The sequence below is a fragment of the Aquarana catesbeiana genome, linkage group LG01, assembly GCF_042186555.1.
Source record: "Aquarana catesbeiana isolate 2022-GZ linkage group LG01, ASM4218655v1, whole genome shotgun sequence".
Taxonomy (NCBI): Eukaryota; Metazoa; Chordata; class Amphibia; order Anura; family Ranidae; genus Aquarana; species Aquarana catesbeiana.
Genome location: NC_133324.1, coordinates 915,716,379 through 915,734,337, shown reverse-complemented (window position 1 = coordinate 915,734,337; position 17,959 = coordinate 915,716,379). Strand labels below are relative to the sequence as shown.

The 17,959-nt window shown below is 42.7% G+C and overlaps 1 protein-coding gene across 3 annotated transcripts in view; it reads right to left on the bottom strand.

The window, feature by feature from the left end:
- LOC141120431 (catenin alpha-2) overlaps positions 1–17,959 on the bottom strand; it is an 863,441-nt gene that overhangs the window by 596,971 nt on the left and 248,511 nt on the right. Inside the window, exon 1 of one of the 3 annotated variants that reach the window (XM_073611013.1) lies at positions 9,113–9,372. The exons of the other annotated variants lie outside the window; for them this stretch is intronic. The gene's annotated coding sequence lies outside the window, so the exon portion shown is untranslated. Of the gene's footprint in view, positions 1–9,112; positions 9,373–17,959 lie in introns of those variants that run through there. 3 annotated transcript variants of the gene reach the window in all.

Genomic DNA, 17,959 nt, shown 5'->3' with positions numbered 1-17,959 from the left:
AAGTTCCTCCATATTGCTTGACCAGTCCCCTCAACCTCTTCACCCCTGAGCTCCAGCAGTCTAAGAACTTCAGACATAATACAGGGCCTATAGGTCTAAATTGAACCTCAGAATGCTGAGGGACAGTCCACTGAGTGTAGGGCAGCGCCACCTGCTTGCTGAGTAAAGAATTAGCCAAGTAGAAGTGCAGCGGCACCCGCCCATCCATCAGCAGAGAGGCAGAACAGCATTCTGCCTATGTAAACAAGGCAGATTGTTGTTCTGTTAGTAGGGAAGGCATGGATCCTGTGTTCCTGCAAAAGCAGAGACATGGATCTATGCCTTCCCCAATAAAAGAACCTCCCCCATAGTACACAAACACACTGGCTAGGCTCATAGGTAACTCTTTGATTGCCCCTTATGTTAACCCTTTTCCAGCCAGTGTTACTAGTAAAGTGACAGTGCTTTTGTTTTTAGCACTGATCACAGTATTAGTGTCACTGTTCCCCAAAATATGTCAAAAGTGTCATTTAGTGTCCGAATGTCTGCCGCAATATCGCAGTCCTGTTATAAGTCGCTGATCGCCACCATTACTACAAAAAAAATAAAAATAAGATGCTGTAACTTTTGCGCAAACCAATCATATACACTTATTGAGATTTTTTTTCCCCAAAAATATGTAGCAGAATACATATTGTCCTAAATTTATGAAGAAATTCAAATTTTTAATTTTTTTTTGTTGGATGTGTTTTATAGCAGAAAACAAAAGTGCACACAATAGAAACCGCACAGGTGATCAAATACTACCAAAGGAAGGTTCTATTTGTGGGAAAAAAGCACTTGCATATTATTTGGTTAAAGTGTCACACAACCGCGCAATTGTCAAAGTACCGCAATGCTGTATCGGAGAAAATGGCCTGGGGGGGTAAATCTTCCGGAAGTCAAGTGGTTAAAGCGGAGTTCCACCTGTCAAGTGCTGGTGAACCCCTGACATGCCACATTTAGCATGTCATTTTTTTGAGGGGGGGAGTGCGTACCCTGTTTTTACAGGCACCCAGCTCCCACTTCCTCCCCTGGCGCCGCGGCACCGGAAGGAAGATGACCTCTCCCCCCTCCCTCCCTCCCTGCAATTTTCTGGGACACATCACAGGTCCCAGAAGATCTCATTCACAGCGTGCAGCGTGGCTCGCGCATGCACAGTGCGCGCCGGCTGTGAAGCCACAGCCGGGCACCCACAGTTAGAATTTCGGCGCCGTGGAGAAGAGGGAGAGAGGAGTGGGGCTTTGTACGCTCGCAACGCTGGAAGGTAGGACAGGTGAGTGTCTGATTGTTAAAAGTCAGCAGCTAAACTTTTTGTAGCTGCTGACTTTTAAATGGGTGGCACTCCGCTATAAGCTACAGATAAGGATTAGTGGAGTTTAAATGAATGCTGTAAAATGAGACAAAGTATTTATATCCGTAAAACCCTAATCTTTTTTTTTTTTTTTTTTGTGGAAGTCAAAATTAAAACTGATAGAGAGATGACAGAAGTCATCAAGAACTTGATTCTGCCATTGTCAGAGCCACAATAGGCCAAATAGAAGGGGGGAAAAGCTACAATTATGACAGTTAATGGAGGCTCTGACCATACAAGTACTCATTGCAACAATTGCAGAATCATTGATGAAACATTTAGAACTGATACCATTTGCCGGGAACTTGCTGAAACTTTTAAAAAAAATAAGGGGGGGAAATCAGCAATGATGTGTTACATCTCTGCTATTATTGCCCAGCAAGAGCCACCCGCTTTAAATATCATTGCAGGTAAAGACTGTGCATGGCGTGTCAATTTTTGAAAGATAAATTACTGTTATCATATTCTAAAAATTGTTACAGCCAAATGCATCATAGATTTCTTTTGCACCAGAGTTCAGATACACCATGAGTGGTGAAGAGGATAATGCACTTGACGGGGTGTAATTTTCTGTCATTTTACAGCTTCTGTCAGACATTTACCACTTGGCTGCCGCAACAATTTTCCCTTCTTTTTCTTTTTTTTTTTAAAGTATGTTACACGGAATACACAAACCAAGAGCATTGTATTTGGCCTTTGGTCTTGATACTGGGGATGATATACTATACATCAATAATATGATGTCAATGAAGTGAGAGAAATAGGGTGACTGCTACTGGTGACCTTCTTCCGAAAAATGCCACTTTCCTTGTTTCAGTACTATCTAATGTTAATGACCTTGAATAAGCATGCTGTAAGTCAGGGCTCAAAATGTCACATCCAGAGCTACTAGCCAGGCCTCAAGGGTTACTCGCCACCAGTTGTCCCACCCAACCCCTAACCTGCCCCGCCCCTAATTCCGCCCTTAAACACGCCCTCATAAATTATCTCATGAAATGACACTTAAATGTTTTATGCAGAATTAAGTTAAAAAAATAAATATTAACAGCAACTTTATTTGTGCTCATCAGTGCAGCCTCACCTGTGCCCACCATTGCATCCTGCCCGTGTCCACCATTGCAGCCTGCCCGTGTCCACCATTGCAGCCTATGCCTAACACTGTATCCTGTGCCCACCAATGCAGCCTGTGCCCAGCAATGCAACCTGTGCCCACCAATGCAGCCTGTCCCCACCAAAGCAGCATGTCCCCAACAATGCAGCCTGTCCCCACCAAAGCAGCCTGTCCCCACCAATGCAGCATGTGTCCACCAATGCAGCCTGTCCCAACCAATGCAGCATGTGTCCACCAATGCAGCCTGTCCCAACCAATGCAGCATGTGTCCACCAATGCAGCCTGTCCCCACCAATGCAGCATGTGTCCACCAATGCAGCCTGTCCCCACCAATGCAGCCTGTCCCCACCAATGCAGCCTGTCCCCACCAATGCAGCCTGTCCCCACCAATGCCTACCTGTGCAGGGGAAGTGAGGAGAGGAATTGCCGGCCAGATGATCAGAGCGCCGAGGAACATCACAGCTTTCATTTCAATTGCTGTAGGTTCCCGCCGCTCGCCATCACATACTGCCCCGCCTCCTGGCCGGGGAACTTTGATATACATCACACTTCCTGGGATTGGAAGGGTGATCTGTCTATCAAAGTCCCTGAACAAGGAGGAGGGGCTGTATGTGACGCCGAGTACAGGGAACATACAGCAATTGAAATGAAAGCTGTGATGTTCCTTGGCGCTCCAATCATCCGGCCGCCTACTCTCCTCTCTCTTCCCCTCTGCAATCGCTGGGAGAACGACTCCCATACAACCCTGCCTGCAGGCGGTCCTCACCCCCCGGCTCCCAGGCAGCCATAGCTCGCCAGCCCTCAAATTCCACTCGCAAAATGCGAGCAGGCGAGTGGAATTTTTGAGGGCTGCTGTAAGTGAAGTCAAAATAAGGCCACAACATGATTGATAAACCAGTTTTGGGTCTATGTCTCTGAAGGCATTAGAGCTAGAGGATCAACATGACAACAAAGACAAAAGAAGAGGTTAGCCCAGGCATCTGATATAGTCCTCTCTGTGTAGGTTTACCATAAAGTAGTTTTAAAGTCAGAAGGGTTTTTTTTAATCTTAAAGCATTCTATGCATTAAGATAAAAAATACCTTCTGTGTGCAGCAGCCCCCCTCAACCCCCTTAATACTTACCTGAGCCCCATCTCCATCCAGTGATGCTGCAAGAGAGACTCGGCTGCTTGGGACTTTCCCCCTGATTGTCTGAGAAACACAGTGGGCACAATTGGCTCCTGATGAAGTAAATCAGTCAATGAGCCAATGAGAAGAGGGGGGCAGGCCTAGCCACAGCTCCGTGTCTGAAAGGACACACAAAGCAGCGGATCGGTTCGGTTGCCCCCATAGCAAGAGTGCACTCAGCAGGAGGAAGGGGCCAGGAGCACCAGCGAGAGACTAGAGAAGAGGGGGATCTGGCCTGGTTTGTGCAAAACCACTGCACAGAGCAGGTAAGTATAACATACCTGACAATCCCAAGTGAGTGGCGTAACGTGTGGAGGCGGAGCCTGGCGACGTGAGTGTGATGGTGGAAGCAGTCTCATTACATGTCTATGTAAATTGGATTTTTATATGCTTGGTTTTACTTAAAAAAAGTGAGTAGTAAATTGGAAGCTGCTATTGGTGCATTTATGCCTTTTTACAAACTTACTACACTATAGTAGCTATTTTTCTTTCTGGTGAGCTTTACAGAGATGCCCCACTTAAAGAACCCCTAAGCTGGACTTTAGCATTAGACCATAACCTGGGATGAGAGAGCAAGTGGAGAATTACCCCATTAATGAGTTATTGACCTGTTCACACAGGTCAAGTAGCAAGGTGAGCGTGCACTTCACCAGGGGGCGGAGCACTATGTGGTCTGCTGTGAATCACTGTGGCGATTGAATTAAAGGAGAAGACGCACTGTTATTGCACTTTATATGGACTTTTGGGACTTGATGGACTATATGGCTATTTCATGTTTGTGAATGGGAGTGTCTATTGAAGAGATTATTTGCACATATTTCATATTCTTACACATGTGAATGGGAGTTTTGTTTAAAGTGAACATTTTCAATTAGGCAGGAGTGCCTCACTTTATCATTATTTACTGTATTTATTTTATATTATTTTTTTTTTCTGGAGCAGCGCGACCATTTATCATATATAAAGTATAACATATTTGTAATTTTTAAACAAAAAAAAAACAAAAAAATATTTTAGTATCAAAAGTTTCACTTTAAAGTAGTTCTAAAATAAATTGACAAGTGTACCACACACTGTAAAGCATAAAAAAGCACCTGTCCCTAATCTCACCTACCAAGGAGCAGCCAGTCATTTAAAATCCTCCCCTGTTTCATACATTAAAATTTTTTTGCCACACCCCCCCAGCTGGCACTGACAGAATACTAAGCAGTCTCCTCACAAGCAGTGGGCGAGTGTCCTGCAGCCTTGCACATTACCAGCCGTGCACATCACATCCACCTAGATCCCTCCCTATACCTCCTCTAGCTCGCCTATGATTGGATGATCCTTACTGTAACATAGTTGGTCAACATGAACTTAGGTGTCGCCTTCTTGGATGTCCTATTGGTCTTGTAGCCAGGTAGCTTTGACATGCGCACATTGCTTGGGCAGTGCGCGCACACCAGGAGTGACGCGCACAAACAATTCCTGAGCCGTGTGCGCTGCTAAGCAACGCTACTGTGCTTGTGATTATGGGGAGGGCACAGGTGGGAGGGGTGCAGTGATGTCAGGACTCAGCCTTCTGAGCTCCAGTCCCTGGACACAGGGCTGTGATGGTGTTTTATCACATATGGCGACCAATCACATTTGGCTACCCGCTGGAGTGTGCATGCGCGACACCACCATATGCGTTCCAACACTTATAAAACTTTTGTCACTTTTAACACATTTTTAAAAGTGTTTAAAAAAATAAAAATAAAAAGTGTTAAAAGTGTTTTTGTCACTTTTAACACTTTTAAAACGTAAAGTTTTAAAAGTGTTGGAACGCATATGGCGGCGTCGCGCATGCGCACTCCAGCGTGTAGCCAAATGTGATGGGTCGTTATATGTGATGAAACAACGGCAGCAGAGATTACAACAGAGAGGAACAGATAATGCAATTTAAATTCTTAGTAGATAAAGCATAACAAGGTACATGTCTTTTAACATTACTTATTATCCAAGATAGCAAGCAATTGAGCTGCAAGTTTGAAAATGACTTGCTAAGCTCTTGCTAGACTTGCCAGGCTTCACAAGTTTGTTGCACAACTGCAGCAAATCCATAGTGCATGACTGCAGATTAACTTTCTTTGCATTCTGCAAGTCTGCTGCAAGTTCTGGTTCAGTTATGTTGTGCAATAGTCATCCCACCACAGGGGGTCACTGTGGCTGAGTTTTAATGCTGTAAACTTGCATAGCTCTTGCTGTAGACTCACCACTGCAACTTTGCTCTTGCTAGAGACTTGCCAAACAAATTTGCTAAAAATTGGAAAAGTGTCAACTAGAACTTCAAGTGCTTCAAGTGCTCTGCAAGTGTAAATGTGCAGCAAGTTACCAGACTTCAACACTGCCACAAATTTGTGGCACGTTATCCTTGCTATCTGGGATGGGGTTTATTTACAACCACTTTAAACTGAAGACTTTTTTTTTTTTTGGAAAGATGATTCTAAAGGTTTAAATTTTTTGGAGGTATCAAGAGTGTGGCTTCTTGCAAGCTCCTTTGGACTGGATTCCGTCTTGGGGTGACGAGGATTGATCATGGATCCATCAGGATTTTTCAATTTCTTTAAATTTTCGGGTTATAGGATCTCTGTCACAATTTCATCTTTTAGATGTAAATATACCATTGCCGTACACATAGATGTGCTATAAAATGCTTTGAATTTTGAGTTTCTTAATGTATAATTTTTTTTTTAGAGTAATGCTGCGTACACACGATCGGATTTTTCAAAGGGAAATGTTGGTTGTGAGCTTGTTGGTGGTAAGTCTGATCGTGTGTATGCTCCATCAAACTTTTGTTTTCGGACTTTCCGCCAATAAATGTTGGCTAGCATGCTCTCAAATTTTCCGCCAACAAATGTCTGTTGTCTGATTTTCCGAGCGTGTGTACACAAGTCTGTCGGACAAAAGTACAAAGTACAAACACACATGCTCGGAAGCAGAAACGGTCGGTCTTGTAAACTAGCGTTTGTAATGGAGAATTAACATTCGTGATGTGGCAAATTATGAAATCTCCAAATCATTATTCAACCAAAAAAATAATGTCAAAGCAATAACTCCAAGGCCAATAATAAATAACACGCTATCTCCTCCGATTCCGCAACATGTATGGTTGACGAACGGCCATTCAGAAAAGAACTGAAAAGCACAAATCAACACTCACCAAACTTCTACTAACACAAAATTAGCAGAAGGAGCCCAAAGTGTGGCACTAAAGAGCTGAAAAACCACATAGTACGTCTAGTACGTCACTACGTTTGTAATTATTGGCCAACATTTGTGTGACCGTGTGTATGCAAGACAAGTTTGAGCCCACACCCTTCGAACAAATTTCCACGGTTTTGTTGTCGGAAAGTCTGATCATGTGTACGAGGCATAAGAGTAAATAACCCCCCTGAGGAAGACCATAAAAGTACAGGTTGAAACATGTCGAGGTATCTGCGACAGACCTAGCCGGGAGAGAGACTTTTGGAGAGGACTGAATGCTAGCCTCTTGCCGATCGATCGTGGGCCCGGGCATTTGGGGGAACGGTGCTCTTTGTGAGCTGTATGCCTGGGGACCCTTGAGGTGGTACTAATGTGGATTCGGGTCCTGGTCCCAAAGGAAACACAGACTCTGGGGACCCTGGATTTGCCATATTAGAAATAGTGGCTGATTCATAATGCTGGGACAGATACTGTTAGGAGATGCTGATGTAAATTCCAGCCACATGTCTGTCTGTTGCCTGCTAGAATGTGTATTGTAAATAAGTCTCTAGTATGGGATCTAAGAGTCATTAGATCCCCATTGTTGTTAGTGTTAATTAACTCTGCTATTGTGATAATGTTGATTGGGTTTTCTGAGCTACAAGACGGCCAGTCTGGCCTAAAGGTCATGTCTGAGTCATCTAGGCTGTCTAAAGGGATTAGTTAATTAGCCCATGTTAATTAGGTTAATTAGGTTAATTAGGTTACAGGTGTATTGTTAGAGTAATATGAGCCGGAGGTATGCACCTCCACTTTTAGTGTATAAAAGAGCCTGTATTTTTCAATAAAGGAGATCCCTGTTTGAACTTACATACAGCCTGCCTGGTGTTTGTTCTGAGCTATCACAACTGGATTTGATCAGCACATAGCTGTAGTTCGAATCCCGGAGCATTGGATGGCCGAACCATCAGATGTTGGGATCTGCAATCTGATTCTATAGCCGCAGAGGAGTGTCGGGAGAGTGGAACTGAGCGAGCAGGGGCTCGTTACAGTATCAATGTGCTGGCATTCTGTAATGTAATGTTTTGCTCCACTGTATCAACGTCGCTATTCATGATGTGTTTTGTATTGCATAACCAGAGCACATGTTTTAAATCATACATGCTATTGGATTTCATATGCCAATAAAAATAATTGTACAAACAGTTATTTCCTTTTTTTTGGATCAATTTTTTGCTGCTATAAAATCCCTTGGGGGAACTTTTCCATACTGTGATTTTTTTCAGGGTGTGCAGCCTCTTAATTTCTAAATGTGTGATTTCTCTATTTCAATTTTTGTTTTTTTTAATAAAAACATGGTATACTTACCTGCTCTGTTCAATTGTTTTGCACAGAGCAGTCCCAATTCTGGCTCCTTCCCCCTGCTAATTGCCCCCAATAGCAAGCCTCTTGCTATGGGGGCACTCGTGCAAGCTCGCTCCTGTGAACAGACATTGTCCATTCACACACAGAGCGTTATTTCCCCATTATATCTCTCTCCTCTCCCCTGAGAGAACCGGATTTTTTGTGTTTACACACACAGATCCCAGGTTCTCGCTCTGTCACAAGCAATCGCGGGTGCCCGGCTCCGGGGACCATGTGCGTCGGCTCCGGGGACACGTGGCGGGCGCGTGCCTCCAGCGGCGTGCGCGCGCCTGCTGCGTTCTCCTAATGGAGCGACATACAGCTACAGTGATTTGCCCAGCCGAGCCAACCTGGTGCAGTATAACTACAGCAGCTGGTCGGCTAGTGGTTAAGCCATTTGTTGGGTGAAATGCGTTGGTGTAGAAGGTGGACAGGTGAGATTATATGTTGTAATTCCTCTACTTTTTTAAAAATTGGTTTTGCAGTGGTGATCATCAGTGTGCGACCCGTTCATTTCTACTTTCCCAGAATTATTAATTGATTGGTGGCTTATTTTGGTATCCCATCCGAAAAATAATTTACAAAATTACACTACAGACCTTGTCATCCATAAGCAAGGAAAAAGAAGTCAGTAGACTATTACGGCAAATAATGTTTTCTATGCAACTATTTTAAATTTATTTTAGCAATGTGGATATAAAAAAAACCCCAATGTTTTATTAAATACAGTTGTGTTGTGGTATCGTGCATTTTCATAATATAATTTTGCAAAATATCTTCCTAGAGTCAAGCTTTAAATAAAACAATCCCAACGTATTGTAGAACAGGTAACCCTTGATTTAGAAAAACTTACCAATTTTCTTGTCCTGCTTTAGAATCCCAGTTGAGACAGGAAACTGTGTGCAGGTGGAGTTATCCTTTAAGCACACAAAATTCATATGGCTCTGGGCCAGGTGGAAAAACACCAGTGACTGCTCAATTTTTCTTTTCTCTTTTTTTTTTCATGATCTGGCCAATGCTTGTTCATCCAGTTATAACACAAGTCTGAATTCAGCCAGACCAGCTGGTGTTGTCTTATTGAGGTGATGCATGTAAAAGGGAAACTGATGTATTGTTACAAACACGCCGAAAAGAAACACCGCCAGGCGACAAAAAAAAAAATCCTTGCTTCCGTCAAAATGACATTCACTCGATTCCTGAATGCCAAAAATATCCAGGGCTTCTTCCTGCATAGTCTGACCTTCTTTTGTGTTTCATCCAAGCATGTTATCAAAATATTGTGTATTAAATCCCTTGACGTTTGTTCAATTACTGTACGATCTTCAATTTGCGACCACAGGCAGCCATCTTTAACCGGTACAAATTGAGGCTGGCTGAGATGGAAGTCACTTTTTATTATAAGCTATGCACTCCGGGAGGAAGGGGTGACACAGGCCATTATAATGAAAATACAAGTCTAGTTACTGTGATTATAATCACAGATGCCAAAGAAGGTAACCGAGAGTTGGTGATAAATGAGCCTCCTCTAAAGATTGTTTTCCATTTTCTACAGCTTTGCTTTTTTCTGTACGACACTCATTTTAAGTATTTTGGTGTGCAAGTGTAATCTTACTGAACCGAAGAAGGCCTAACTCAACCATCAATGTGCTTAAAGTGGACCTGTCGTGGGATCTAAATGATCAAACCATCCAAAGGACTTTTGTAAATGTACAAACTATCCCAATGTAGGGATGAAAACATTTTAAAGTTTTCATTTCCCTGAAGCTTCAGTGAAAATTGGGAGATCATAACAACATTTTGTTATTTGTAAGAAATGCGATAGGGAAAAATAAATCAATTTTGTTTTTGGATGCAATGGCCCTTGAGGGCTATTGGAAGCCTATTTCAACTATCCTCAATCTGTTCTTGTGTCAAAAAGTGACTCCTGGTCAGTCTTTTTATTTTACACGTATACAAAACAGTTAAAGAAAATGAAATTAAAAAAATGAAAGTCTCAAAAATACATTTTTATAAAAAGAAAATGTAAGGCTCAGAGGGATTAAAGTGACCCTGCAATAGTAAATAAAATATTACTCTTAGGTGGCCCATGTCACCTACTTATTCTTCATTCCAGACTCCATTGAAGACTCTATTGGAAATCTGATGCACTTCCATGAGTTTAGGATTCCTCTGCCCCCAGAAGTGAACTGTGGCTTCATCTCTGACCCCGTGTCACTACAACAGCAAGGTAGGATTCAAAAGATGTAACCACAGCACACGATGGAGAACACTGCCAGAAGAGTCAAATACTTAAGGGTCTTATAAGGACTACAGGGCTGGAATGGGGGGAATGTAGAAGGCCTGGGCTACCAGAGATGAGTGTTATACCTCTTCCATTGCAGGGAAGCTCCATTTGGATTTTTTTATGCAACTAACAGGTAGCTTTAGGTGACTATTTTTGTTCTTTGATTCATGCCAAAGTACAGTACGCTGTGCTAAAAGGTGTCCATCTTTCCTATGCTAGAAAGTTGGGAGATATGACTATGTCCCACCCCCTCTATAAATAAAACAGGATCCAGGAATGGTGGTGGAGTGGATGATTGATAGGTTTGCCCCCCTCCATTCATATTCAGATCACATTGCATTCATAGAAGCTGTAGTATGGTTTTTATGAACGGAGTAGCTGGGTGGAAAGGGAGGGCAAAGTTGGGCTCTCTTGATTATAACAACACCTTCTATTAAAGCGGAGTTCTGCCTTCCCCTCAAAAAATTAAAAGTCAATAGCTACACATACTGTAGCTGCTGACTTTTAATATTGGGACACTTACTTGTCCTGGAGTCCAGTAATGTCGGCACCGCAGCTGATGTTTCCATCGGCTGTCGGGTGTTGCCACTGCCATTGCCAGTAAGGGTCCCTACTGCGCATGTGCTAAGCGCGCTGTGCTTTCCTACTGGCCCAACAGCAGGGGAAGGAGCAGAGGGCCACACTTCTTACGTACCTCACAGCGGCAATGTCCGTCAGAAGTGAGGACAGGGTACCTATCAAAAACAGGTACAAGCTCCCTCCAAAAGGTGCCAAATTTAGCACCAGAGGGGGAAGGGGGGAGACAGATAAGCCTTAAGTTCTACTTTTGGGTGGAACTCCGCTTTAATTCCCACTGCACTGGAAGATTGTGGCAGCAGGGATGGTGGTGCAGGGTGGGGTAGGGCTGGGGGGTTGTTGGGCAAGGACAGAGGAAGATTTCACCTAACAGCACAGGCATTAGCACAAGGCTGCAGGTTTTAATAATTAGTATTTCCTTAAAGTGGTTATAAAGGCTAAGGATTTTTGCATGAATGCCGGTCCCAGAAGATGGCGGGACCATTCATAAAGGTTTCACTGAAGGCCTCATTGCTGGTTTCCCTTAGTGAAGACGCTAGCATCTGCACCCGAAGCTGATTGAAGAATCGGCTCCAGTGAGGACATTGCGGGATCCCTGGACAGGTAATGCTGGGTTCACACATGTGGGGCCGTGGATTTGTGCCTGGGGTCCGGTGCCTGTCTGTTCACCAGTTCAGATGTGATCCAGGTTTTTTGCCTGAATTTAGACTCAAACGCGCACCAGATCATTTTTTAATCACGGTCGTCCCCCCGGACATGTGTGAACCGGCTGCATTGAGAGCTATGTGTGAACCCAGCCTTAGTGTCCTTGTATTAAAAGCCAGAACCTACAGTATTTATAGGTACTGATTTTTATTTTTTTCTGAAGGAGCCTGGAGCTCCTCTTTAACAAGCATTTAACCCTTCCAGTGCTGGGGCAACACTGCAAGAAAGGGTTTTTGTTTTCAGCATAAAAAAACTTTGCAATAAAGTGTTACTAAACCCACAACAGTGAAATCGGTCTGTATATGCAGAATAGCATGCTTGTTATACTCACTGTGGAACTTAAAGATCACATAATTTGTAATAAAAACATATTTGCCATTCTGAAGCTTCCCTCCAACCACTTTGCATATTATTTTATATATACTGGGATTCTGTACTTGCCAAATGCTGCAGAAATCTTCCTCCACTGAGTCTGGCTGCAAACATTTTAATTGTGGGCAGCTGAAGCTGCTGTCTGTTCACCTCCTGGATTTACACAGACACACAGAGGCACACCTCCAGCTCTGCAGCCCTGCAGCTCTCATTGGCCCTCTTATGACTCAACCCCTCTCCCTTCCTGGCAAACTCCCACAAGAGTGAGAGAGCTGTGTGTGATGTCATAAGCCTAGGCTAATGACCAGACAAGAAACAGGAAGTGGGCTGTATAAGGTATTTACTGACAGAAAAAAACGTTTTACTATCCAAAGTTAATACAACAAGGGCAGAAGATTTATTAGATGGAAAGTTGAAAAAATGACCGAAGGTCCGCTTTAAGTGATTAATCCTCTGCATTGTGTAAGAAGGCTCTTTTATCCTGTATGCATAGATCCTCCACCTCCTGCAGGGTCTCTCCAGGCAATGCCAGATAAGACAGAGTCAGAGTGGTCCCCCTGCACATGCTCAGTTAGGTCTCTATTGCTGTAGATATCTCCTTGTTGAGCTAAGCTTTTCAGATCACATGATATTGACATCACACATGTGGGTGTGTATACAGATCCTAAATGACAGCCCAGTCCCTCCCTCCTCCTCCATGCCCAGTAACTAAAAAAGAACACAGTGGGTGGGATGCCACATATTGATTGATGGACAATCCGCCTCCCATAACAGCATGAGGACACAGGCTCTAGTGGAAATTTCCTCCTACCTGAACACTCAGCACTCGAACAGACTCTGCAGTTTATCACGTAACTGTGGTATACAGATCAGCCAAAAAGGTATATAATGGCAATATTTTAATGTAAAAATAAGATTTATAAGCTGTGGGGGGGGGGGGCAGATGAACTATTTTAGTAACACTTTAAGTAGAGCAAAGATAAAAACAAAGAAAAACATTTATAATAAAAATAATTAAAAAACATTTAAATTTCCAATTTGAGGCTGCTAAACCTTCATAAAAACATGAAGAGGAGAACATATGTCATAAAGTATCCTTTTATTAGAACAAACCCCTCACCTATGTAGTTATGCCGCTATTGAGTTGATAAACAAACCCAGATATTGATCAACAAGTGGAATATTGATCTGTCTTTATTTGCATTTTCCTCATTCTGAGGAAATATGATGCAGTTGCTGATACGACATCCATCTGTCCACATCCATAGTAGTCTTTCACCATTTAGGATAAACAGATGACACAATGGAATATAAATATCTATATAATCTTTTATCGCTGCATTTCTCACACATGTAATAAAGCTCAAGTTCCCCAGATGCAGAACATGCAGTTTATAATCCTTAGATCAAAAATTAATGTTTGGGTATATATTGCTTGTTGGGTAATGTTATGTCTAATAAAATATACATAATTCATGGTTTTCCTATATATATAAATCAATGTAGCTCTATTGATCAGCAAAATTCCAGGGAGAAAATATACCCAGAATCCACAAAGTACAATGTGCAGGGAAAGGTGTCAGTAAACAACTGGGTTCAGCTGCTATAGAAAGTTATTCCCATTTATTTCATACAGATTGGGGAACAATAGAGAAATGACGAGTGTAATTAAATCATTCAGAAGCCTATTCAGAAAACCTAAACCTGTCAATCAGCCAGCCTTTGTAAAAAAGTGAAGCCGCTGAATTTGTTCTGATTAACACTAGCTCTGAGACTCTATGCTTGACTAGGCATCAGGCAAATACATTAACCACCACTTCAGGTAGGAAGAGTACAATGGAAGAACCCCGGGCTAAACAAAAACTTTTCTATCACTACAGCCGAAGAAATAACTTTTTAAAAGTTTCTGCAGTTTCACGTCCGGTTCCAGCGCCGCATGTGAGGACAGCGGAACACAGCGACTCAAACATACAAAACTCAGCAATGGCCCGTCAATCACCTGCAGCCACCGCGCTCTGACCTGCTCTCACGATGGAGAAGTTCCTCACCAACTCCCACTCCAGATCCTGGACTCCCGCTCACATTGCACCGCCAGTATCCCCTTTGATGGGGACAAGATGGCCGCGTCAGGAGACAGAGTGCGTGGACATGCTCCCGCTCGAGCTGCAAGAATCTCCCCACACTGATGCCATTACTAAAATAGCACATGCAGTAGCAGCCCTAATACTCCTCACCATTGCCACAGCAGTAGACTCTGCTGTGGCTTCAGGAATCTCACAGCTCCGGAAAGAACTGGGGGAGCAGGCACGCAGATTGACTGACACTGAAAACAGGCTTTCAAATCTAGAAGATTATGTTTTTCAGAACAATGACACTCTCCAGCAGCACTCTCAAATCCATGCCATCATACATGATAAACTGGAAGAGCTAGAGAACAGATCCAGAAGAAATAATTTGCGACTTATAGGATTACAAGAATCTCATCAAGCGAATTCTCTGCTCCAACTCTGTGCCTTCCGCATACCAGAACCTTTAGGCCTCCCAAATCCGTGCGTAGCTGAATGAGCACACAGAATGGGAGAGCCAGACCCAAACCGTAAGTCTCCTAGACCAGTGATAGTGAAATACTTAAGCTATGCTGACAGACTGGCTATCCTTCAAACGTTCCGCAAGACACGCACAGTTAAAATAGATGGGCACAATCTCTTGATTTTCGCTGATTACTCAGCAGAAGTTTCCAGAAAGATGAAAGAATTCCAACCGATTTGTGCGGAACTCTTCAAACAGGGCCTCTGTTTCACACTGGCATTCCCTGCCACGGTGAGACTACAAGCCCCCAAAGGAGATCAACCGACATTCCACACCCCAGCAGAAGAGGTTTCCTATCTACGTTCCCACTGCAATGCTCAGGTCTTTCTAACCCTCCTTTGGAATTCTCACTTACAGAATCCAGGGAGCGAAGCAGCGCCAGGAATGACCCCCCCAAGCACCTACGAGCCAACCATTCCAATGGCACAAACAGAATGGGATAACCTTCATTACCACCAATCCTGATTCTACGGGCCTTAGCCCGCTACAACAACCCAGCTCACTAAAGTCAGCTAACATCCACACTATACCGAACCTATGCAGGGACTTCTGTTACTCTGTCTCATGGTCCCTTTTCTGGCTTACCCAGGTTACTGGTATAGTTTTACCACAAGTGCTGACAAAAAGAGAGCATCTAATTTTCTAGGCGATCATCCCATTTAAATAACCCTTAATCGAAGGGCTGACACCTGGCCTCTCTCTCTTGCTCAGCCACTGGGCTCATAGTAACACTGTGTAGTGGGAGATACACACATGCGGAAAAAAGTGAAGTCGAAAATGATAACTGTAGTTATGTGTTGTTTTTTCTTTTATTGCACTAATGTGATGTTTCCCCCTCTTCCCCCTCTCCCTTTTCCCTGCAGGTCTCTACTTATGTTCACTCTCCATCAACACCACCACCTTCTGAACTGTAAGTGCCGTATCATTCTATACACTGGCCAGATGATTCTAGACCTAGCAAAATACACCACCGCCTTACACACATATGCAAATAGGCTCCTGGAATGTTAAGGGACAATCTTTCTACACATTCCTATACGCGGCTGAAACTATAGACCCCTCGCAAGCCAAACACTTCTTGAACTCGGCCAAACTGCCTCAGATATCCTCAGAACAACTTCTCGCTCTCAATGCTCCCATCGCTCAGACAGAGATAGAGGAGGCTTTTAAAACCCTAGCTAGCAATAAATCACTGGGGCCGGACGGACTTTCAGGCGAATTTTATAAACTGACTCGAGAATTTATACCCCAAACCTTAAACAAGGTATTTAATGGGAAACAAAAAATGGAGATAGGGGACTGCAACCTTTCTGACTCATGAACAAGCATACTTACAACCCCCCTACCTCTACGAGCTATGGCATTCTGCAAGCCATGAACTTAAATCCGAACCAACCGGATACCAAGGATAAGCAGCCATAAGACTCCTGCAGTCCCCTTCTCCGCCCCCTCCCCCTCCTGCTCCCTTGTTGTACATAACATTTAATTCTAAGTTCAATCAGTTCACCCAAAGGTTTCAATACCATTTTGTCTGTTTAATATGTGTTGTGCAACCTGCCCTAATTTAGTATTGTTAGGACGCTGATCCGAGTGCTCCGAAACCCGGAGGGGAGTAGGATGCTGAGGTCTCACTTATCCATCCAAGCTTCCTCCTAAATCACTGCAGGTTAGGTTATCTAGTTTATATAATCGGTCTGTTGCATCCATTCTCTCTTTCACTAGTACCAAAAACCCCTAGATCAGGACCTTCCTCCTACTCCTCCTACCTCTTCCCCCCCCCCCCATTTTGTGTTCTTTTCCCTGTGATCTTACTAGTTTAACTGAGATGTATAACATGAAATCTATACTGTTAGATTGAGCCAGCTCAGATCTAAACCCACAAATATACGGTTTATATGGAATCTGTATTGATTGTAATGTTTACTTTTAAAATCAAATAAAATATGTATATAAAAAAAACAAAACAAAAAAAAAAAAAGTTTCTGCAGTTTCCAGAGTTGACAACAAATAAACTGGTTTCTCAGATCAGAATGTGGAGAGGGAAACGTTGCTCTTTAACCACTTGTCTCCCGTGGCAATTTTTTTAGTTTTTTTCGCACACATGTTAAAATCTGCATATTTTCTAAAAACAGAGGCTCTGTAGAATAAAATGGTGGCAGTTGCAATTTTTTATGCTGCACAATATTAGCACAACTGTTTATCAAATGCTTATTTTTAAGAAAAAATACACTAAAATGAATGTTAGTGCAAACAAACACAATACTATACCCAAATTTTTGGTAAAATATTAAAGATTGGGTTGCGCCAACTGAATAGATGCCAAACATATTAAGCCTTAGAATTGCATGCCCTCTTTAAATTGAAAAAAAAGCTATGATACCCAATATTCTCATTAGGCAACATTTTAAGAGTTAACAATGGCTCTAGAAGTATTGTTCTCTGACTCTGACAGTTGCAATCATACCTCACATGTGTGGTGCAACTTATGCTTTCTTACATGTACAAACCCTACACTGTGCTTTTACATTGGAGTGTATACGGGGGGGGGGGGGGGGGGTTAGGGGTGTGTTAAACATTTTTTTTCTTTCTTTTTCTTACTATTTATTATTTTTATACTTTTTACATTGTTTTTCATTTAACCACTTGCCAACCAGGCTTTTTCTGGCACTTTTTGTTTACAAGTTTAAATCAGTATTTTTTTGCTAGAAGATTACTTATAACTACAAACCTTGCTAAAAGGCATAAATTGGGATAAAATATTAGGAACAAAGAATACGGAGGAGAGATGGGTTTGCTTTAAGAGCATATTAAATAAGGGCATTAGCCAATGTATCCCATTGGGTAATAAATTTAAAAGAGCGAACAAAAGCCCTGGATGGCTTAACTCCAATGTAAAAATGCATATAAAAGCAAAGGAGAAGGCCTTCAAAAAAAAACATGGTTGAGGGATCATCATCAGCATTCAGACTTTATAAAGAATGCAACAAGAAATGTAAGGGTGCAATTAGGATGGCTAAGATAGAACATAAAAGACACATAGCGGAGGAAAGCAAAAAAATCCCAAGAAATTCTTTAAGTATGTAAACAGTAAAAAAGGGAGGACAGACCATATTGGCCCCATAAAGAATGAGGAAGGACATCTGGTTACAAAGGATGAGGAGATGGCGAAGGTAT